This window comes from Hirundo rustica, chromosome 12 (assembly GCF_015227805.2).
Source record: "Hirundo rustica isolate bHirRus1 chromosome 12, bHirRus1.pri.v3, whole genome shotgun sequence".
In the NCBI taxonomy this organism is placed as follows: Eukaryota; Metazoa; Chordata; class Aves; order Passeriformes; family Hirundinidae; genus Hirundo; species Hirundo rustica.
The window spans coordinates 10,236,129-10,260,946 of NC_053461.1; the positions used below are offsets into that span (position 1 = coordinate 10,236,129).

Here is a 24,818-nt window from a genome sequence, read left to right on the forward strand (position 1 = left end):
AATAGCAACAACACCAGTTGTCTTTTAAATGAGTAGAGCTCTTCTGTCTTTGGACATTCAGACCAAACAGAAGCTCGACAGTCTTCACTTTTCAGAGTTTTCCAAGTTTCTCTTCTTTTGGCAGGAAAACACCCAGGAAAGGAGACGAGAGTTTTTCACTGTACTGACACCAAATCCAGCTACCAGTAACAGGGACTATTTCATTACTTTCAGTCAAAAATCCTCCCTCCCTTGCTCTGCAACAGGCTAAAAACAGTCTGCAGCCTCCAGCACCTTCCTGGAGTGACTGCATGGCCGTGCATGGAAATATTCTCCATCTACAGCCTGAATTCCTTGCTGTATGTGAAAGAGAATTTTTAATGTCTGGTGTAAACTGTTAGCCTAGTGACAATCTAGATCTGGTGGTTTTTCCTCCCATGTCAGCTTTTCTTAGTAAACACTGATAACACTAAGGGCCTTTCTTATTCATATTTTGAGAAAACCATTTTGTGTGATCCTCAAATGCCACTGCTGAGTTGCTAACTCATCTCAGGCAGTTGATGCAACAACAGGAGAGAAAGATAAATGTACTGATACTTAATGCAGAGATAAATCCCTTCTTGTCCCATCATGTCCAGTCCTCTCCAGGCACCAGTTCTTACCACCAGCCACCTTTTCTCTGATAGGTGAAGAGCATGCAAGAACTCATGCAGGATGCAGACTTAGAGGTCTTCTTCTGAGGAGCAGCTCCAAGAGAGATGAAAGCTTCATCCTCATCAGTCGTAGTGAGATGAGACAGCCAAACCTTTTTCCTACTTAGGAAAGAGAAGGAGGAACAGGCTTTTTTTTTTTTTTTTTTTTTTTTTTTTTTTTTTTTTTTTTTTTTCATGATTTCGAAGACCAGATCTAAACTCTCTACATACCTCAGCTGTGAGGGAGGAGGCTCCAGACAGAGGCAGGAGCTGATGGAGTTCACCTATAGATCCTAAGGTACCCACCCAACACCTGAGCCCCAACCACCTCAACCAGAAAGCATAAATTAACCTTACATGGCAGCTGGGCCTGTCCTAAGGTGCCCTTGAAGGGAATATTCCACCTTGAGCAGATTGATGTGCCTGTTAGAGAGATGGGAAGTGAAAGGGCAGTCTCACGAGCTCTTTAACTTTTACTGGCTTTCCTCTTCCAATCTCTTAGCTATTTTAATTCCCCTTTGAAGGTAATAAGGGGAGGTCTTTTAGTTCACCAGGCTTATCTGAAATCCCAGTAAAGTGACTGAAACTCTATCTTAATATTCTCTGTGATTGCTGATTCTGGTGGCTAGTTTCTGACTTTCATGGGTTTTGGGTTTCTTTCTTTTAGTAAATGGGTGTGCTTGTTTCTCCTCCAGCACAACAGACTGACAGATGGCTGTGATGATTTTGCTAGGCCAGAGCCCTCTTGGCTGGATTCCCCAAGTGAGTATAATGTGGTGGTAACTTCGTAGTGTTTTCTCTCTAACCCCAATGCTAAGCAGGGAGGAAAAATGAGAGGAATTTATCAAGGGGTAGAGGAAGGGGAAAGTCAGATAATGATGGAATTGGGGAAATAATAACAGTATGGAAGATTTTTGACAGGATTTTTCTTTAACTAACCTCAGCCGGGGTCATCCTAACTTCTGGAAATTTGTAAAACAATGTGAGGAGGTAGGGGGAAACAACAGCTTGGCAGATAAACGTGTCCAGAATTTTTCTTTCATTTTACAAATGCCATTAAAAATTTGGACTGTAAAAGCAGCTTAGAGATGACATTTCAAAGGGGGCTGGGGGTGGAGAGAAATTGCAAGGTAAACAGGACATTTTCTGTCTTTCCTCTACCTCCAGACTGTGTGCAAGGAAAGATAACAGCAGCAGGAGGAAGCAAAGTCTGCCATGGAATTTAGCTCTTCTTTTTTCTCTTGTAACAGGGAGAGAGGGAGAGACCACATGTGCTTCTGAGGCATCTCTGTCTGCTTTGAACCTTATCAACAGGGACTGTGCAATGCAGTTTCTCTTTCTCCCTCTCCTCTAACTTTTGAAGCAAAACACTTACGTGCAAGGAATATCAGAGCATCTGACAGCCAGGAAGATAGGGAGAAAGCCAAGAAGTAGGGAGGAGGGGGCTATTGGTTCACCTCCTCTTGCCTTCTTATGTTTTTCTTTTCCTTCTTCCCTCCTCACCACCCCCCCCCCCCCCCCCCCCCCCCCATTTTCTTTCTTTGATTAAAGAGAGGAGGAAAGAAGAGAACAGTCTAGAGATGTCTTTCCCACCCCTCCCTTAACAAGTCTCAAGAGCATGGCCTGTGTTGAGTCAAGCAGATTGTTAAGGGAGAATGGCTGTCAATGGGATCTCAAAGATGCAATTCTTTTTTCAGGAATAAAGGAAAGAGAAAAGGTCTCTTGTCACAGCTGCTCACTGTTTATGAAATGTTTTGCCTCTGTGAGACCTACAGGGACTTCGAGAGTGTGTTGAATCCGTTGATCTTCCACATTTGCTTTGGAAGGGATCCCTTGCCACATACCTTTGCAAGAAGAGACAGTTCATATATGCATCACTACTCACTGTTTTTCAGGTTTATATACTCTATTAATAGGCATTCAGAGAGGCTCCTTAGTGCAGATAGGTGTAAAATAGGCAAGGAGGGAGAGGCTGTCGTTTGCAGGGGAGCCATAGGATGGTGGGCACACCTGAAAGACAGGCCAGAATTAGGGATCTCAAGTAAGAGCTGAGCTCAGCTTGGATCCAAGAAAGGATTCTTGGTATCTTGCACCATGCTTTCATTGTGCTCTGGCAGAGTTTGAACAAACTAGGCAGAGGTTCAAATCAAAATCCCAAACCTGGACTTGGAAGAAGCTTGGAGCCAGATCTGAGCTTTTGCAGATGGTCCCTTTATATATAATGAGGTCAATCAAAACATCTGATCTCAATACCCTTGAACTTCTGGAGTAGGGCATGAATTTGAGCCCAGGCATATGGTATCTACTGGACTGTGCAGTGGTGTCTGCCAAGTGCTTTTCTTTCCTGGCAGGCTGGCTAGGTCCCAATACTGTTGAGTTTCTTTAGATGCTTCAGGTATAAGCCTAAAGAAAAGGAGCCTTCCTGGACAGCCTTTTCCCCCAGGTACTTTGTAATTCATGTCTCCTTTCAGAAGAGGAGCTAAAGATGAAAGAAATGGGTGACTTGTTAAGTATCTCTTGTTTTAAGAGAAGCCTAGACAATATTGTCATTTCTTGAAGCCCGGTTTCCACATCTGTGAAACTGGGCACTGGAAAGGGCAACTCTTCTGAGTTCAGCCGGGCTCAGGGTAACCAAAACTGCCAAACACCTGATTTTGCTGCCATTTTAACAGGATAGCTTACTCTGCTCAGGAATTGCTACACAGTAATTATGAGGAAGGTATAAAAAGTCTCCAGGTTAAATGAGGACTGTACCTGTGTGCCCAGGGTCCTGCAGGTCTGCTGCTCCATGATGGGACTGAACAGCCAATCTAATTTATCAGCTATCTCCTGAAAGATGACAAAATCTGCTACTGGGCTTGCCTTACTTTTATTAGAGAGCAGCATATATGTAGAATAGATAAACCAAGCTAGGAGAAGTTTGGAAGATGGGGAGTATTACTTCCAGTAAAACAAAGCAATCCTGGATAATTACAGCCCCCTCCAGTGACATAGCAGGGAAGGGAAGTGAATGTACATCCAAGATGCATCTTAATTGTCACCCTAAATTTAAGTGATGCTGTCCATCACCAGCACTGACTTTCCCCTTCTTCTACCTCTTGGCAAAAAGATATGAACATGGTATGAGTCTCAAGGACTTGAAGTGGGTAGAAGGGAAGCTTAGGAGCAAGGGAATGGGGAGGTCATTGCAGAGGACCCTATCAGGCAGTGATTGCTGCAGGCATGCAAGAGCAGGTGGCTTCTGTTTTTTCTGTGTGAAGAAGTGAGAATAGTGGTTTTGATCTTTCAGGGGTACCGGGCTCCTGTTGGGCCATTTGAAGTCTATTTTTGGTATTGTTTATACTGCATCACATTTTTCAGTCAATCTGTGTCCCCAGCTGCTGCTCATGGAAAAAAAGGAATTCAAGAGAAGGGGGTGTTTGAAATAATGGAGGGGGAGGGCATGGATTGCTTGCTGTGTTCAGCTGTGAGACAGCTGAAAATGGAGAAAGGTGGGAATTGGGGAGGGTAAGGACCAACTCAAGTGGAGGTATGTGTGGAGACCAGCTGTTAGATGCAAATGCAGGGAGGACAATGCTCTAACCCAAGTGCCATCCAGAAGTATATCTCAGGCCAGGTTTCAAGAGGACCTCATTTCTCCTTTCTGCTTTCTCACTGGGCTCTGCTGCCCTGTGCAGGTATGTGATAGCTGCTGTTTCTTCCAGCTGTTTGCATCTGGACTTGGTTTTTGCTGACACTGATTTCCAGTAGCAGGGGTGGCTCCCGCTTAGATGGGGACCAGTTTAATTGATGTGTCTCTCAGCTGCTGTCCCAGCATTCCCAGGCACTGTCTTGAGGGGCAGAGCTCTGCCCTGCGTCCAGCACGTCCTCCTCAGAACAGCAGCCATCAGAGAGCCAGGGTGATCTGACATCTCTGCTTGCTCAGTTTATCTGGGAAGGCTCTGCTCTCCAGCCAGCACCTCCCTCCCCAGGACCTGTCTCTCTCCAGGTGTGAAAGAAAGGGTAAAACCTCTCCCTATTAGTCCCAGACTTCTCATTACACTCTGTTTGCTGGGCTGCTCTGTTCTTGCAGGAGGGGTAAAAGAGGTCTGAGAGATGAACACTGGAATGGGGACCAACAGTCTTGAGTGAAGGAATATGCATGTGCTAGAAAGGCCTTTCAAATAGGGAAAAGGGCATCAAGTCCCCTACAGGTAAATTTAGGGTGACAATTAAGATGTTCCCATAATTAGATGCACCGTGTCATGTCACCATCTCCTCTTTAGAAGGGACAGTGAGGCCAAAGTCGAGCTGAATGACATGGTGCTGGCAGTAACAGAGATCTGGGACTCGGTAGTTCAGGAAGCCCTTTCCAGCTGAAATCCTCTGAAAATTAGCAGTGTACTAGAAAGGTCTGAGGAAGTTAATAGAAATTTCTTTAGATCACGTGAATTCCAGATGGGCTTAGGATGCAACACACCCTGCAGGGCCTTCCACAGGGAAGCAGCCACTGGGTAAATGCTGCAATTTAACATCATCGGAGGAGATCTGGCTGTGGGCCAAGCTGGCTTTTGCCTGGACACAGGTTGGGTGCATAGCAGATCATGCCCATTAAGGTGCACTTGGTATGTTTGCTAGCACAGCAGCTGTGTCCTGCAGTCACTGTACCTAAAATAGAAGACTTTTTAAGCCAGAATTTCTGTGTATTGTAAATTCAGCAGCACTCCAGGTGCATCTAGGCAGGGTGCATGTGTTAAGCCTAGTGCATTGATTTTAAAAGATCACTGGATTTTGCTTGTGCTAAACCCCATGTGTTCTTTTGCATTTTCTTTTCCCAGTAAGCCAAGTGTAAACAAAAATAATACTCAGGATCTCCTAATTGCTGTAATGTGTTATCTGTGTGCAAAAGCACCATTTGCGACAGATTTTCCTTAGGAAGTGAAAAGTAAGGTACAAAGTCACTCTTGAAAGGATTCAGTTCTAGGTGAGAAATTGAAATACTAAATTAACATGACATCAGGCACTTCAGAATGGCTATGGATCTAGTAAAGAAAATAAATAGGGTAAAAATCCTTTAGGACCAATAGAGACCAAACATACCAGATCCAAGTGCTACCCAGGACTGTGGGTAACCTAGCTAATATTTACTTTGCTAGCAGCCACGTGTGAAATCAGATATTTTCACAAGCATTTCATAATTTGATCCTGGCTAATACCTTGGCATTTGCAGTGAAAATCGCTGTTTATTAAGAAAAATGTCCCCAGAAAACTGCAACAGGGATACAAGTTTTCTGTCTCCAGAAAGTGTTGAAGCAAGATACAGAAGTGAACACTCGGGACACTATTCACTACAGAAACAAGCACTCCTTCCAACACCTTTGAAAGATATGTGAGAAGGAACATGTGACAACATGACTCATAACAATACTGCTTACCATGGTGCTTTTCTTTGGGAAAATAAAATGAACATATTATACATATATTTTGCTCTTTATATCAAATTACCTGTTGTTACTTGATGTTCTGAGCTGCACCAAAGAAAAAATATTCTTTATACAGAGCAAACAGTGAAGTACTAGCCATAATCAAATGGTTTCTTACCTGCCCATGAAGTTTGGGGTTAGAGTCAGGTGAGGAAACAAGAAGGAACTGCTGGAGGAGGGGACCAGGGCACAGTTACAGCAATGGAGAATAGAGGAGGCTGTAGAGGCTTAGCCCTGAGCAATGCTGTGAACTACCCTACCTCTTTCTGCTTCCCTGCTCCCTCCAAATTGATAACAAGAAATAGTGCAGTCCTATGAATGGGTCAAATGAGCTTTTGAGTTCTCCATGTCCCCTAAATCAGCAAATCTGCTATGTGGATAATTAGTCTGCCAGTCTCATCCTGGCAGTACTGCTTTGGGAGTGTGACATATTCAGAGGTTGTGAGCTCATTGTTTCCCCCACCCTCCCTCCAATTTTTTTTTTTTTTTTTTTTTTTTTTTTTTTTTTTTTTTTTGTGTCACAAGTGTTCTGTTTTTTTAATGATGCCCTTCTCCAGCACAATTTGACTTGGGCAGTAATTTGTCATGTCATGTTCAGTAAAATTTTGAACAAAATGGTAGAAGATTCATGGAGGAGCAAAAACGCCATATCTTTTATGCATTTCAGATGGTAAAAGTAAAGTTAGATTGTATCTGTGTCTGATCCTGCACTGACTAGTCTGGGATTTAATTTTTAATTCTTCAGGGACATATTGTCTTTATGTCAGGGTGGATACAGTGGATAAAACAGATCTGATAGAGACCCAACCACACTCTTCCTTGCTTATAAAGTCAGGGTGAAAGTTAAACCCTAAGGGACACAGGTAAAAGGATTCATGCTGAGGAAAGGGAACTCAGGGTTAGGACCTGATGTTCTAACTGCTTTAAACGGTTGGTCATTCTCAACCCTGGAGAAAAATGACCTCTCTCAGATGATTTTTGCCTTGGGTAAATTTAGCTTCAAAAATCTTCTACATATCTCTTTAGTGGGAATGAGTCCGCTGCTCTGACTTGAAGTGCATTGGTCTGAAACCATTTTAAAACTGAGCAGTTAAATCCCATCAGAAGTGAATGGGAACTGGCTGAGCAGTTTCTTATAAATCACCTTTGCAGTCTGAGGGTGAAGCCTCTCCCTCCAAACTAGGGCTGATTCCCACTTTCCCAATGTCACTTGCCCTGCTGGTTTTGAGAGCAAAAGCTTTGGGAAGGGGAATTTCCTCATCCCTCGTTCCTGAGCAGCCTCCAGTCCCTGCGGCCTCGATGTGTGGTTACAGCAAGCACAACATTAATGAGACGTGAAGGGGGCTGGCTGCATGCAGCTGCTGGGATGTTCAGCAAGTAGATCTGCATTTGTTGCCTGCCTGGATAATCATACCTGCATTGCCTGTCCCACACAGCACAGAGGAATTGATAGGCCAGCTGTGCCTGCTTCTGATCAATTCCCTTCTCCACTACATCTGATATTGCAGGCATAAACCTCCTCACATATCCTTCTTTTTTTTTTTTTTTTGCCTTTTTCTAAATGCATGATCGATCTGTTTTAAAAGTACACACAGCTATATGGTAGGAGAGATTAAAAAGCAGCATAGAAAAAGATCTCCTGTGGGGAAATCTGATTATACCATTTTAGGAGGGTTTTCTTGTTGAGAGTCAGCCTGCATATTTCCACACTGTATTTGAAGGTCACTCATTGTCTTATACTGCTTCCTACAACAAAATTGAGAGGAGTATGATGAGATCTCATAGTCACCAGAGAGCTCATTTGTTCAGCAAATCCAGCCATGACCCCTCCTAATGTTTTCTTTCCCTTCTCTCCCTCACTTCTGCTAGCTTGTTTTTAGCTGAATGCTTCCACGAAAACCTCCCTATCAATATTCAGAGATGATTTCTGAAGTTTAGATGAAGTCTATCAAATCTAGCAGAGACTAAAGTGCCAGGCATATTTGTAGAGTCTAAACAGCTGTCAGAGACTACAGGATCAAAGTCTTCAGGTCACTTCTTCTTTGGTGGGAGAGGTACCATCATGAATTCTTTGTTTCACCAAGTACATCTGATTGTGGCAGTAGCTCATGTGTGAAGCTCAGACCGGGTCCAGCTCTGCAAGTGCTGGCACTGCAATTTTTTGCAGGAGCTGGGAAGAGCCTGCAGGGAAAATGAGCATACTGTGCCTTGCCTGGATTTGGTCCTGGTGTTGGTTCAGATGTTCATGGAGAACAGACCCTTTGGCCAATCAAAAGTGCTCTGTTTCCTTTTGAGTCTCTTCCCCATGTGAAAGGTAGAACTAAAGCTTTCCAGTGTATGAAACATTGAACCTATGGACATGGAATCTGTCTGTCTAAGCACAGCCTATGAACACTGAAAAATTGTTAGAAGTTTGGAAAGGAAAGACTTTAAACTCAGGGATTTGTAATCTTCTGTGGTTGTTCTCCAAGCAATATTTCTGTCTGCCTTCTGCTTAATGAATTATCAAAGCTAAGAGAGTAGCATGAACTTTCAGAAGATATCCTTCAATGCCCCTTATGGCTGATCTGGAAATGATGCTCATTATAGCACCATGTGAGCAGGATAGGTAACCCAAAGATGTCAGGAAGGGCTGCAGGCTAAAAAGCTAACCAAAAGTTCTTTTCAGACATTTTGTTCCTCCCAGGGATGGCATTACAGCACCATTAACTTACTAGTTTCATTTAATTTCCAAGGATTGTGCCAAATCAGAGTTTTCTGTGAAAACAGTATCAGCCCACTCCAACATCCATTAAGATGCTCAAGAATGACAAATGGGAGCAAAGGCTGGGTCAGGAGTTTCCCCTTTCCAGTCTGGGAGGAGCAGTGTTCCAGGCCCTGCAGGTGCCTGAGATGTAGCAGAGCTCACTCTGGAGAGGGAAGGGAAGCCTCAGCTGGGACAGGAGCTTTCCAGGAAGGGAAATGAACCTTTTCCATTCCTTGAGGTCACCCATACTCATTGCCCACTGTGCACTTGCCCATGAAGCACGTGAAGGGTGGGCACAGGCAGCCAAACCAGAGGATGCTACTCTAATGGAGGCCTGTTATCAACATGTTTATATGCAGTGTGTCTAATGATCTAAATATATTTACTGGAGATGAGGGGAATGAGGGTGTCAGGAAGAGGGGGATGGGTGGGAGAATTATTTCAGTAATTGTAATGAAGTGATTAAAAAAATTCAGGAAACTGGAACCTTGCTTTGCACTGTCTCCCTCCCTCTCTCCCCAGGTTTCATTAGATTTTACAAAGGAGCACTGGGGAGATTATTTATCTTTGATCATTCTGGAATCAATCTGCAAATGTAAAAGCTCACTTTAAACCTGTGTTTGCCAACTGTTAAACTCCACATTACACCCTGGTTTTTAAAGGCCTCAGGAAGACGTAAACTGGAGACAAAGAAGAGATGGATGATTTCAATGGGGCATTTCAGGAATTTTTTGAAGAGAGCAGCTGCCCCCCCATCCACATCAGCAATGTGATTAGCTGCACAGCACTCTGCCAGCTTGATTTCAAAAGTAGCTGAGTGCAGAAAAGGGATAGAGAGAATGACTGGAGAAGGGAGCCAGCCAGCAGCAGCAATGCTGATTTTTCTCATCCTGTTTATTCAGATGGCTTGTTAGGGAATGTTTTATTCCAGATGCTGTTTCACACCTTATTTCATATTTTTCTGTATTTTTGCACCCTTTCTAATTGCAAGGGTTCAAGGTGTCTCTTTTCTGCAGCCAGCTAAAACCTTCAGAGCGGATAATCTGGGGATTCTCTATGTTTGACATACTTACCACATTGCTGCTCAACTCCCATGCTGTGCTTCAAATATTTATTTAAAAAAAAAAGGAAAAAAACCCAAACTTTCTCCAGGCTGTTTCCTCCACAGTCTTTGCTGCTGAAGCTTCCCACGTCACCTTCCATGGGGAGTTTGCGGGATGCTGATCTTTTTGTTTATTCATTTATTTTTGGCAGCATCACCAGCTGTCTCCAAAGAAAAGGGTGAAGACATTTGAGAAGATAACTTTTAAACATTTATCATAGCTCTGCCCAGGTGGGCAGGCACAGTCCTCACTCTGGAGCCATGGGTACTGCGTGGGTGATGAACTACCATGTCCCAGCCCCAGGGCTGGCTGCACACTGGCCATCCAGCTACAATTTGCATTTTACTTGTCTGGTGCTCCTCATTTCTTTGAGAGGACAGGGCAAGAATCCAGCTTCAACAAAGACTTTTTAAAGTGAGACTAATAAAAGTGTACCAGGAACTCAATTTCCTTATGTTCAACCAAGGTAGAGAAAATTGCTACTTTTTTTGTGATTTTTGTTTGTTTGTTTGTTTGTGTTTTTGTGCTTTGTTTTGTGTGGTTTGTTGTTGTTTTTGTTTTGTTTTGTTTTCCACATGAATTACTAAATATTGAGCAAAAAAAGTTTATAATTTGAGCAATTTTCTCTTCCAAGATATGGAATTTTCCTTATTGACTGGCTGTAAGGTGCACTTAAAAATTAGACATAATACTGTGTCTTCAGTGGCCTGGACAATTCTGGATAGAAGAAGTCTCCAGGACACTATGCCATCCCAGATTTTAGGAATGGCATATGAAACAAGGAACTGTGTTTCTCTTACCTGGGACACTGTATTTTCCCTGTCCCATTCCTTCTAAGACACAGCCCCTGGTAGAATGCTGCCTCCCAGAACAGAGGCAGAAAACAGGTTTCTGGCCCCAAACAGTGTGGACATTGATGTGTGACTCAGTACAAAATTATGATCCTTGTTCCCTGGAGGGGATGAGGCTGCTTCTAGATTTATTAGCCTGGATATTTTTTCCTGGCTAGGTTTGCTTGCTCTCCCTCCTGCACGAGCTGTTGGAAAGCATGGTTTTCCTAGCAGTGACTCCTAGACCTGCAGAGTTTCTCAAGGCTGGCATGGGCAGCATACAGCCTCTGCTCAGAGAGCCTCCTCTGTGGTGGTTTAAACCTTTCTTGCACTGTTTTGCCAATACTCACTTCCTTTTCTTGATGGTCTGCAAGATAAAAAAGCCTCTACAGAACCAGTGCTGCAGGCAACAGGGACTCTGTGGTTTCCATCAGCTGGTGGTGATGTTGATGATGTACATAGAAAAGGAAATTACATTTAATAAAATAGGAATATTTGTCCTCTGCATGCGACTTTCTCCCTCTCTTCACTCCCTTTCTGTTTACTGCTGGAGGGAGGTAGTGACTGGCTGGGCAGCACTGAGCTTTGCTCTGCTGTCTGGCTCCTGCTTGGGACTGGAGCAGCTGGAGCTTCCATGGGGCTGGAGCTGCTATGGGGCTGGAGCTGCCGTGGGGCTGGAGCTGCTGTGGGGCTGGAGCTGCCGTGGGGCTGGAGCTGCTATGGGGCTGGAGCTGCTATGGGGCTGGAGCTGCCGTGGGGCTGGAGCTGCTATGGGGCTGGAGCTGCTATGGGGCTGGAGCTGCCGTGGGGCTGGAGCTGCTATGGGGCTGGAGCTGCTATGGGGCTGGAGCTGCCGTGGGGCTGGAGCTGCTATGGGGCTGGAGCTGCTATGGGGCTGGAGATGCTATGGGGCTGGAGCTGCTATGGGGCTGGAGCTGCCGTGGGGCTGGAGCTGCTATGGGGCTGGAGCTGCTGTGGGGCTGGAGATGCTATGGGGCTGGAGATGCTATGGGGCTGGAGCTGCTATGGGGCTGGAGCTGCTGTGGGGCTGGAGATGCTACGGGGCTGGAGCTGCTATGGGGCTGGTTCTTCTCCCCCAGCAATGAGAGAATGAAGGCTCCACTGAAGGCACCTTTGTATCAAAGCTCTACAAGAGGACAACCTCTGTTCCTGAGTGGATGGGGAAATTTTATCTCTAGACTCTACAAGAACATCAGGGCATCTGCCAGAGATTTTCAGCTGCTCTCTGTATTCCTGTTACAATGTTATTACTTTTTTTTTTTCTTTCTTTAAATGTAATTTATTTTCTCTCTTTACTCTAACTCTGGTACTTTTACCAGCATTTCCTCTATTTTTTTTTTGAGATGTGATAGTCTGGCTTTCTGATGACCTATCACAAGAGGAAGTTGGGCTACTTATCAGTGAAAGGTACCTTGTCAACCAACTCAGATGCAGTTTTACATTTAAGCAGAAGCAGATGAAAAGCCATGGGGAATAGAAAGCACTGCTGCAAAGGTATTAAAGAAGATGCTGTTGTGTGAAGAGGGATATGAGGGGAGGTGAAGTTGGAGGCTTCGGAGTTTGCTGTGGGCTCAGTGAATAACTTATTCTGTCTAACACTTGCCATGAAATATCCTAACAATACTCAGGCACTAGTGGTAGCAGAGATATTATCACTTGGGGAGACAACAGAAATGGCCTTATCATTTTGACAATGGCTTTTTTCCCTTATTATCGCTAAGTAACAATATCTCTATTTCACTGCCACTACTGAGCCATTGTTTTTTTGATAAATAGAGTCCTTTTTGTGATTTCTTTTTCCCCACTTGTATTTTATCCTTTGTGCATGTGTGCATGTGAGCAGATTTTAAAAAAAGATCCACCCAATGGTGCAATATTAAAGACTACATCTCTTAAAACCAGAAGAAGCTGTCAGAGGGGATAGCTACATAAATGTATGGCTTACCTGGTGTCTAAGGGACTTGTGGTGCCCCTAGGCTTAAAGAAACTCCATGCTACCTGGGTCCCTACCCCCCTGAATGAAAAATGGGGGTGTATAAGAGCTGGAGTACACGAGATGTTAGTACCCACTGGTCAGCAGAGATGTCATATTGCATCCAGAACTGCCTGTAACAAAATCTGCATGCTTTGGTGTTGGTTTGTTCTCAGCTGCTCACATAAAGGCTCCATCTCCAACCCGGATATAACTCATACAAATGCAATGTTCTGTGTTCTCCTCAGTGTGCTCCCAAAATGCTTCAACATCTGAGGCCACATCCCAGCTTTCCTCCAGCCCTGTCCCAGAGCTGGAAAACCTGGATGGACCAAGCGGAAGTTAAACTGAGGGTGTATAGCTCCATTAGGTATGGTATATAGTGACACCTGGGCGTATTCACATTTGAGTCAGCTGAACATTCATCCTCATTTACCCTCTGTTCCCTTTCCATTCCTTTGCCATGCCCATCCCCATGGTGTCTGAGCACTGCTGTCTATCTGACTTACCATCAGTGTAATGGATTGCCATCTGCCTGGGCTGTGAGTGTGCTCTTCCCTTATGCACTCGTTGTCCACACTGGTCCTGTCTGGATACTCCTCTCTGCTGATACCATCGGCTGCCACTCTCTGGTCTATGCGCAATAGAGAGCTCTCCACCAGAGCCATTGCTATGCTTACAGGCGTCCTGTGGGCAGTGGGTCCAACAGGACCCCTCAATGAAGGTACCACTGCAGTATTTGCATAAAAACTCCCTACCTGCTGTGGAACAGCCACATTCTCCAAAATCACTCCCACAAATTTCTGTCGCTGCCTTTGCAAATCTGCGTAGATGGGACATTGGGTCTCAATTTACATTTTCTTGGCTTGGACTCATAGTGAGAACACTTTCCATAGAGGAGAAGAGAAAATTTATCTTAGAAGTTGACAGTGCTCAGCTCCCTTGAATGTGAAATAATAAGGAAGATCATTTTTTACCCTCTCCCCACCTTTGCATGCCCTGCTTTGCAGAGAGCCTCAGAGTGCTTGAACCAGCAATGCAGTAAGACACTTGTTAGCCCCAAAAGCCCAAGCAGGGGGAAGGGAGTCATCTATCATGCCCATGCTCCATCACTTCCACTGCAGTACTAAATGATGCGCTCAAAACCTGCCAGTAAATGGAGGGAAAATGTGACCAGTCTAACTGCTATCAGGAAGTTAAATGCTTAAAATAATGTCACTGGAGGATCGCAGAAAAAGGAGAGGAGGTAAAGTAGGCTATTTTCCCTGTCTGTGTTATTTTTTCCCCCCAAACAGAGGAGGTGCATGGTGAAATTAACCTCTGCTCCTTTGAGATCCTCCCCTCTGCTTTGTGTACACACACACACACACACACACACACATACACACTCTCTATCACTCTCTCGGCTTATATATTATGTTTCAATGCAGGAGGATTTTTTCATTAGAAGATATGAATAAGGCTTTAATACAAATCAGTCCAGAGAGTCTTTTGACAGGATTTTTAAATAGTGCCCCTTGTCTCCCTGATGCAGCCACACACTATCATGTTCCCATGCTGAACTCTTTGTCTTTCCTCATTAAAGACCTGGTCCAGGCTGCTGAGCCTTCTCTCATTTTGGAGATTTTCACTGCTTTGTCTCACGTACCGGCACTCCTGCTGCTGACCGACAGCTCCTCATCCCCAGTAATTTCTGCACTGCATTAATTTCTCATTAATCTGCATCATGATTTATGAGTCTTAAATTATGAAAGACTTCTAGAGGAGTGCTTCTCATTTGGCCTGCTGGCTTTTCTCCCTTGCTCCTTGACCCTCCTCCTTCAAAAGCGAATAGACCTCATCTCCTACACAAGCTATCTGCAGAGCACTGTCTCTGTGGATGGTACAAGTGGGGAGAAACAGGTTAAGCATAGTGCTTTCTGGCTGCTTTCCTTGTAAATGATTTGAGCAAATATATGATAGGGAGAAAAGGGATTCACTTTGCTTTTTTCAAGAACTTTAGTAGCTGCTCTCCAAGTCTGTGAGTGTGCAGTGGCTTTGGCATCCCTGGGGAGTGCTACCAAAGTATTCTTGGAGTTTGTAGAGGTTTCTGCAAGGAAATTTTAGACCACTCTGCAGGGATCAATCACATTAGCAAGAAGGATGGTGACTCCTGACTGGACAGAGAGCTCAACCTTCATGCTAGGGGTGGATGAACCACTGGACCTGGGCATGTTGCTGTTAAGGCTCTGATAGTCTGGCTCAGGGCAATGGGGAAAGAGAAATCTGTGCACTCACTGTACTGATTTCATGGGACTATGCTACAGCCCTGCATCAAAATTATCTTTCATTTTCAGGAGTATGTGTAAAAGAGAATGGAAAATTACTCAGCTTTAGTTACCCACCAGTACTTTTTGTGCTCCTCTAGAACTCCTGAATTCATAGAATTTGAGGCTATAAATACTGACGGGATTTCCTCTTCTTGTCTGGTTATTGCTACATGGCTCTGGTCCTCAAGAGAGTCAGAAAACACAAAGAAGTGGGAAATGTTTTGTTTGGAAGACAAGAGAAGAAAATGCTGAATATACCAGGCAGAACTGACTAAAAGCAGCATAGAGTTATGGCAGCAGTGGGAGGGTGAATAGCAAAGTCAGGGGAGATGAAAGACGCAATGGGTGGAGGTTGATTACAAAATTCTTTGTGCTCTGCCCTGACTCCACTGGTCCACGATTCAGAGAAGCCAGTGGAAATATTGCTATTTACTTCCTGTCAATGCATTCAAGTTTCAGACAATTAATACATGCTAAATTTCAGACAGAAATACTCCTCATGGCTCAATAGCTTATGAGTCATGAGCATGATTGTCCTACCAAGAGAAAAATAAGGAAAACTATCTCATCTTCTTTGCAGGAAGAGATGTGATTTCAGGTGAGTTTAGGAAAAGAGGATTTGTCTCAAATCTTTATTTTCCTGGTTTCTTTGCTATTTGTGATATTCACAAATTGGTTCAGATCTTCTCACATGCAGTGTGTGAAGCTGGTTCTAGCTCTCAGGCTGCCAAACTGCCAGAGAGATGGTTTAGAAAAGCAGTGGTGACCAGGACCAGCAATAAAACTTAGTTGTTGCTGCATGAATATGTAGATAAATATATAGTTACCCCAACAGCAACAGGGGAAAGCTTTTTCTTTGGGGGCTGGGAATAGAAGGGGAAAATTGCTCAGCTTTTTAGCCAATGTTTTAAATCTATATTTAGGAGAGCAATTTCTGTGTAGCCTGGAAAAGAGGAGAGTGAGAGAGAAAATCTTCATGTAAAACTCTTTCTGATTCTACGTTGTTAATACTTTAAATCTTTTGAATTTGGGTAGCGTGATTCAAAAGGGAAAATCAGAAATTGTCTCTGTTAATAGAGGTTTTACGGAGAGCACAAAAGCTTGGGGTGGGAAGAGTGTAAAATATTTTAATAGGTAACCTTTTATTCGGCAAAATATGTATTACTTCCTATTATGATAAACAGTTTGCATATTTGAGATGAAAATGTTTATACATATACATTACAATTACATATTCATTTGACTTTATATTACATACACAACTCAATTTGAATAAATGTCTGAAGCCAAAGGAATAAATTAGTATTGGTGCTGAGTACTTTCTTTGCCCTTCTCCATTGTGTTTGCAAGATTTGCATTTTATAGTTGCGCATTAACAAATATGCATATTTCATTATGGTTTTGGATTAAAAGGTTATCATCTCTGTTACCCATTAGTAATAAACAAACACAGACTTTCCATGTGAATTTATCCCTGGCTCAGCTGTTTGCTGATTAGGTTGTTGTCTCTGGATTTCCTTGTTTTATCCTTGTGGAGAATCCCTAAAGCGGTTTCTAAAGTGCCTATTGTCCTCTGGGGAGCAGGGAACGAGAAAGGGAGGCAGGCAAAGAATACCCAGAGGCATCCTAAGCTGCTTAAAAGATGGGAAGGTAGGGTCAGGTCCAATCTGTAGCCAGGTTAAGAGCCTTGTTTGGATAGGTGGCTCCCAAATCCTGGGCCTTGTGGCAGAAAAAGATCCTTTGGAAAACCTGTTTGAAGGCTGGGCAGGGTCAGAGGGGCAGAAAGCTGGTGATAAGCAGTAAGCAGTGTGATCACCCCAATGTCCAAAAACATGAGAGTTTCAAATCAGGATGTTCCTCCTATGCCAGGGTGATCCAAAGTCCTGAATCTGCAGGATCTGGACAATAGGGATCTGGACAACTCAGAATCTGGTATCAGCTGGGAGAGGGGAAGAAGGCATCACAGTTTTACTGGTACCCACTGGTGTGAGCCCCAGTGGAGCCATGCATGGGGCACATTTCTGGAGCAAACTGGACTAAACTGAGCAGCTTGCAGTAACATCGGCTCTTATTCCTTGATATCTGCGTTCAACCTCTTTTGCCAAGAAACCCCTCCTTGATCAATTCTGTCTCTGCAGGCATTTGTAGGGTGGAGGTAAGGAAGGATCAGGGTTGAAGGATCCCTGACTGCCTGAGCTGGGCCCAGGCACTTGCCCCCACTCTGGAGTGGGCGGCATGGATCCTGGGAGAGATATTTTAGTGTAGCTGAATTTGGAGGAGAGCCAGCATCTGAAAAATAACAAGAACCTGTTTTTCCAGGTAGCACATAGAGGAGGCTGCCCTGTGAAGTCAGCATGGGCAGAGGGCTGTCACCTCCCAGAAGGGAAAGGCTCTCTCCTAAAGCCAGATATTATTTACTAAGCTGATGTGGGGCTGGACCAGTGTCCTCTCACAATAGAGCTGTGCATGCCAAGGATTATAGACTATGGCTCTAACTGTTCACCTTCTGTAAATAAGCTCCATTTGTAAAAACCAATGGAATTTCAAAGGCTTTTTATTTTTACTTTATTGAATTTTCCTTTCTTTTTCTTTTTAATACAACTTTGCTAAATCCCGTGTGTGAAAATGCCTAAAAAGAAGCCATTTTGACTTATTTTTCCTCTTCTTCACAGGAAAGGAAAATCAAAAGATCCAGTGCCTCTTCAGCAGAAGAAATAAAAATAGAGAAACCCAGGGGGGGTATCTACACAGCTTCTAGGATGCTACTTTGGGCTCATCTGATGTGCCAAAAGTTGTCAACTTGCTGCTTCTGCCCTCTGTTTACTCCCTAATCCTGCATGCAAGTCCTTTTGCTATCCCAGACAATCTTACAGATGACATCACGAGTGTTACTGCCCAAAGCTGTCCCCTGCTTAGGCCAGGTCTGGACACTCTCTACCAGTGCTTTTGAGGATCCATTCCCAAGTGCTAAAACAATGTTTTCCAAGTTTTCTGCTCTGTTCCCTGAGAAGAGAGAATGATCTCCCCAGAAACAGGGCAACAGCCCTGTTCATGTTTTGCCTACTCATTCACCCCCAGTTTGGCTGTTTGCCCAAAATGCAGACTTTCATTTCCTTAAGGCAAAAATATTAGATCACTTTTCCTTCCATTCTTCCTGATCCTCCCTGTATCCATCACAAGGACCCATTGCTTCCTGCCAGCTCCCTGCTTAGGTGGCAGCTCCAAATGGGAATAACCTCTGGGACAGTAAATGTTTCTCTCCTGATGCAGAACCTGCTGATCTTTCTCAGAGGTGATGCTGTGATGAGCTGCCTGCTCTTTCCATCCATCCCTGCCATCCCACCAGGAAGCAGCTCTGGGAAGGTAAGCCAATCAAGTGAAGGAGTACTAAAGGTCAAGGTGATGGTAATGCATGTTGATAAAATTAACTCACTGAAATGGGGCATTCTAAGAATTCTGATGCACAGAGCAGAGGCTGCAAGGGAGGTTGGAAATACCACAGTGGGAGACAATTGCTCCAGCAATTCAAATGGGATAAAGATCTTTCCCCATTCAGCTCCCTAAATCGTTTCCAAATTGACAGTAACTGCCACCCATCGTCACTGAAGGGTGTTTAAGGTGGCCTGTGGGACCCTATCAGAGTCCCTCACGTTTGGCCCTCACCACAGAATTGTCTCCCACATGCCTTTTGCATGTGGAGCCTTAGCAGAGAGATAATGTTTGACCTGCCCGTCCTTGCAGGATATTTTCAGCTGCTACACTGCCAAGATATTTGTGATGGTGATGTGATGTCTGTGACGAGTACACAGCAGTCTCCTACTAAAGAGTCTGGAGGTGGCAATTCAGTTCACCTCGACCACCAAACAACCATCAGATGACTGTAAATTTGGAGTGGAACTAAATAAGTGGTGCATAGCTGCAAGGCTTCATTTCCAGCTACTAATCCTCTTAAATTATTGAGTCACCCTGTAAACTACTAGCTAAGTATATTGAACTAGAGTCTCTGCTGTGTGTAGCCTCATGTATCAGATTATCGGCAGAATCTAACTCAGTATAGAAATAAATTGATATACTCACATGACATCTAAACTTTAAGTGCATGCTTGAAACTTGGAGACCCTGTGCAAAGCACTGCTGCAGCACTGCAAAGCCAGGAGCTTTCGTGGAACTCAAAAAGCTCAGTGGTTTGCACAAATAGATTGTGTCTTTGGACAGGTGTCTTCTATAGATACTGTCTCTACTTTATGAACACTGAAAGCAGCTCTGATCCATAGCCATAAGAAATCTGTAGTCATTTTCTGCAGGCCATTGAGAAAAATTTTTTAGAGCTTTTGCCCATGAATACTATCATGTTGGAGTTGGTCAAATTATCCACTGAAAATGATTTCTGCAAAGGATTTAGCTCCTTTAGCAGTTTTCTCCTTGCCAGACTATCTGCAAGCAGATTATGAGTTTTATTAAAGTGTTGATTACTTGCAGTTTCACAACTGTTCAAACTATAGTCAGCACTGCCAGATTCAAATGCTGCTTCATCTATGAATGGCTCTTACTTGCAATGAGTAAGACCTGTTTCTGATTTACTGCTTATACAAGTGGCCATCCATGTTGTGCAGTCTTGTTTTTACTGCTGGGATGGATGGAAGGGTCATATTAAAAGGAAAGGAACCCCTTTATTCAAAAATTGTCTGGAAGCATGTGGAAGTGCTCCACTAATCCATTGTGTAAGCAATAAATAGGAACCATTGAAAAAATCTTGAAGCACACTTCCAGGAGAAATACTTCCAGCTACTTAACAGCACCAGTATCTCTGAAGCTCATTTATCCACAGTAATATTCTTGAAATAAACACTCAAGTGTTCATGAATAAATGTATCCTTTCTGACTGGTGTGAATCCATTTGTGGCTATACATTATTCCAAATGAATACTGTAATTCACTCTAATTTATACAAGAAAGGGGAAATTGATAGAGGAAATAATGAGGTTTGGGGTAATGTAAGCACAGTCTCATGTCCATCTTCAGGCTGGAAAGTGTTTTCTGAAGCTGAGTTGCCCCTGGCTGACACAAGGCTGAAGACATTGTGCTGTTTGTGTCCATCACCTAGGTGGTTGTTAGTGCTTATAGACATAGATGTTGGTGGTGATGAACCAATCTGGTGGCAGCCAAGCTGGGCAACAGGAGGTGGCATCTCATGGCCATACATTCCTGGGAACACTTTCACACCCCTCTAGGAGCTGTGGATGCCTAGAGGTGGGATAATACAGCTTCTTTTCTGGTGCTCAGTAAGCATTCAGTACCAAGTCTGGCAGTAGCTGCTGCTTTCCTGTTCCACGTGAGGTGAAGGGAACCCCACTGAGCCAATATGGCAACGTAAAATCACCTGATTTCTTCTTACAGAGACTGTCACACTAAGAACTCCTTTTTCTGCCTCTCCATCAGATGCTTTGAATAAATCAGATTTTCAAAAGAGTTAAATGCTTTGATTTAGGAATTACAAGAGGAGGGAGATATGAAACCATCTCAGAAGTAACAGCTACTGAACAGCCTAAATCTGACCCTTGGGCTTTACCCTAAAGTGAAGCTCATTTCTTTTTGCTGCCTGAGCTCCATATGTGGCAAGGAACAAAAAAAAGACACTTTCTTTCCATCAGAACCAGAAACCTGAAAGTGCAAAATATTATATAAAGAAAGAATTTCTTCAGACCAACAAATACTTTTCTGCATGGTCAGAAATGCAGTCAGGCTAGGTAAGATAAAAAGGAAGGCAAAGAGTGGATAAGCATCAGTCTAATGATAACAATACAATGTTCTCAGATAATAGAAAGATATGACAGCAAACCATGAAAGGGTGAGCAAGATAGTTCGGAGAAGGTGCAGTAATATATGGGGGATAATACGTCAGGAAAGCATCTGCAAAGACAGGAGCTATTTCTGGGCCACATAAAGTCAACAGGCTGTTCTATAACCAGGATTTTCTTTGGGCATTTCAAAATGTTTTGCACTTATTTGTAGTAATTCTGAATGTTTTTTCTCTCTTGCTCAATCACAGGAAATCACGTTGAAAACAAAAGAGACATACAATATCCCGGCTTCTGGGCCACAGCCTCCCTGTCACATTAACCTTCTTGCCACTGGAAGGCTGTCAACTGTGGCTCTGCGTTTAGGTTTCAGCAGAGCTCCAATCTTGGCAGTGTTGTGCAAGGACAGTGCTGGTCAAAAAACCAGCAGAAACTGTGAGCTCCACTGGGCAGCTCCCAGTAAATTCAGTCAAGGATTTACTAGAATTGGCTTTTCCCTTTTTCCCATGCATGGTTTGTTCATTCAAGATATTTCTCTTCAGTTTTTGCATTTGTGAGAAACTCTACCAGGAACTTCAGCTCAGTGAGTATTCTGGTGGTACCATGCAAATGACTATGGGATGAGGAAGCAATAGACAGTGGAAGATGTAGGAGTTAAAAGATGTTACTAAAAGTGAAGTGGATCATCAGTTCCAGGACCCACTTCACCAAATTGATCCATCTTTGGGTTTGTGTTGTTCTCCACTGTGGCTGTTTCTGAGCACCTTTAAATGGAACTTAATAACAAAAGTACAGAAGCGTTTAGGCTGCATGGATTTTTTTGCCTCTTTCAGGGCACAAATCTCTATTGAGGGTAAGGCTTATATGTTTTTAAGGATGTATTTTTTTTTTTTTTTTTTCTGTCTTTCAGGTACCCAGGCTGTAGGAATAATATGTGTGTCAGGGAGGAACCAGTACACCAAAAATCTTGTAATGGAAAAACATTTTTCTTCCCTTCCAATCTCCATTTTTTTTCATCCATCTTTCAATCTCCAATCAACCATTTATAAAAACAACATTGAATTGTAACATGAACTTGTACAAGCTGTGATGGGGCAATGCTAATTTCCCAATTTCCACCATGTAGGGAGAGACGGGGGGATTGCAATTTCATGCACATGTTCAAAATGCTAAGGCATAGGCCTGGCAGCTAGACCTGAAAACCACATGGGGAAGGGGCAGGGGAGAAAAGAAGCAGCTGTTGACAGGCTCATGTCCTGCTTTCTCTGCTTTTTATTTTGGAGTACATCGGGATAGCCTTCGATGTTTGCTCTGCTGACACACGTTGGCTGCCCAAGGTAGCAGTAATAGGCCCCTGTGGGAGGTGTATAATTGAGATATACAGGCAGTCTGCATATTAAGCACTTGTCCTGCTTTGAAAAAAGGCCAAAATAATACCTCTTCCCTTGCTCTTCCTTTTCTGCCTCTTGCCTCTGGGCAACTGCCATGACTGATTTGCTGGAAGGCAGCTGGAGATTGGGGCAGGTGGCGCAGAGCTGGTGGGGTGACACCGTCAGGTGCCTAAAGGGGCAGTAGGCTACCAGAGGGAGCTAAGAGAATGATAAAAGCATCCAGTGGCTGGAATGACAGTTTAGTATCATATGCCAGTTAATGCCATACTTAAAGGAATTTTACAATTTGATGGAAGAGGATCCCAAATCCTGAAGCTGGTTTTCCGTCCCTCTTTTTCACTGCTTTTTCTACTGACCAATGGCATTTGTCATCTTTCCCCATCACCCAGTGAAGCCCCTCCTTTTTTTTCCAGTCACTTCCTAACTTGTTTTTGTTCCCTGCTCTCATCTCATTCCTGACACGTGGGCTTTGCTTCTAGGGCAGTGTCATAATTTTCCTGGGCTTTGACCCATTTATGCTGTCCAAGTTCCTCACTTCTATAAGTGCTAATCCTTCTGGACAAGAAGACCTCATATTAACAAGACAGTATTGCTATTGCAAGCCCAGCTGGGAGATGGAGAGGAGCAGAAAATGCAGAATAGCTGCATGGAGACAGGGCAGTGAGGAGGAATTTATGCCATAACCAGGTTGGAATCAGCATTTTGAGTTGAAGCTTGAAGCTTAGGTGGAGATTTGGGAAACTTTAGTCAATGTCAGCTTATCCATGGATTTCTCAAAAGCTGGATGCTGCCTTGCCAGTGCCTGTCTCCTACCCAGTACTATTTTAGTAATCTTTTGATCAAGTAATGTGCTCTAGGGCATCACAGCTTGTCTGGGCACAGATCTTTACTGAGAACTGGTGTTCTCACATTGGAATTATTCAAACTATGGGACCCAGGAGTCCCCCCAGTTCCCCAGGAAGCTCAGTCTGTAAAGGTATATGGAAAAGGAGGAACCAGCATTGTGTGCCCTAAACAGTCCCCTGTTCTGGATGAGTGGGAAGTCAGGACTGGAGGGACACAGAGTTCAGTGTCCATCCCGATGGCATGAGCACAGTCACTGCTTGCTGTTATAAGACTCAAATATTCAGCTCTTTGTCCTCCAAATTCTCTTTTTGTCTGCTTTCTAGAGAATTGGCTTTCAGTTCCAATTTGCTTTTGACATTTACTTCACCATTTCCATCTTCTGTCAAGCAAGACTAGAGTTGTTTTATACACTGTTTTCAATGTCTCAGTCCAAGACAAGCTTAAATCTGTAGCTGTATTAAGCTGGTGTCTTTGTAGGGTTTTTTGACTATATTTGCCAACCTTCATGCTTCCCTGTGTGTAGGGACTGGCACAAAACCAAACCTCCTTCTGAGCTCATATCTGAGCAATAAGGTCCAAATTAGGATCCAGTCCTCAACACCTGTAGAGTTTCAATAAGAGATTGCCCAAAATGCCAGGCTGGGTGAAATCTGTATTCCAGCATTGCATCTGAATCCCATCTCAAGGGAGAACAAAACAAAGCAAAGCAAAGCAACATCTTGTTTCCTGTAAAAATCTCTTGCAAGGATTAAAAACAGTGATGCCTTCCAGGTACCCTGAAACTATTTCTGCTCAGCAATGGTTCTCTGTGCAGCCTTTCATTTAATATCACAGCTCCTGCCTTCCTTCCTTCAGCAGCCTGATTCAGAACTGTAATCATCTATGAAAACACAGTGCATGTTTTTATGCCCACCTTGTGTTTTCTAAGATCTGCCCAGGATGCTTATAAACAGTCTTGGCTCCTGTGCTCAACCTCCACTCCCAGTGACTGTGAGTTCCTCCTGTGGGCTGGATGCTCTTGCCTGGCCTGTTCAGAGAACTCTCTGGCTTGGCAGGGCTTCTGCCAGGAATGAAAATGCACAAAGAAGATGAGCAGCTTGGTGAGGTCATTTCTGATTGGGCTCTGCCTGCTGCTACAGCGGCTGCTGCTGCTTTCAACGCAGCCTGACAGAATCCTTTGGCTCCTGTACTCCTTCCCGCTCCTGTAATCTGCAAATTAAAACAGGAAAGTGGTGCAAGAGGGTGAGCAAGGACCTTCAAAGAAATTGAGGGAGCTTTGGATCTGCTTGGCTGTGCAGAGTACTTTGTCCCCATCCAAGGGGATGAAGGGTGTCCCTTTGCTGTTGGCACTTCATGCCTGTCATGGTAATTGATATTTTTAAGAGCTACAGAAGCTTCAAGGCAGTGCTGGCTATTTGTTCTGTGGGGCTGCTGGGTCTCCCTGGGCATGTGGCAGGGACACAGTAGGGCTATTTAAATGCAGTCTTGTCTCTCCCCACACACCTAGCAGCATTCCTTTGCCCAGCCTTGGATCAAACCATACTTTATATTCACTCTTCTAAAGTCTGGATATGTGTTTTTTTACACTCTTCTCAAGGCCTCTCTCTCTCATAAATTCTTGCTTCTGCTTTCTAGCTTCCTGAGCACTGCAGCATCTCCCTGGGGTGCT

General features: G+C 43.8%; 1 long non-coding RNA gene across 1 annotated transcript; it reads left to right on the forward strand.

Annotated features, from left to right (window-relative positions):
* Positions 1–1,056: 1,056 nt before the first annotated feature.
* Positions 1,057–2,082, forward strand: LOC120758051 (uncharacterized). The gene is made up of 3 exons (XR_005702759.1): positions 1,057–1,195; positions 1,367–1,433; positions 1,922–2,082. It is a non-coding gene; the product is annotated as an uncharacterized LOC120758051 (long non-coding RNA).
* The last annotated feature ends 22,736 nt before the right edge of the window (positions 2,083–24,818 follow it).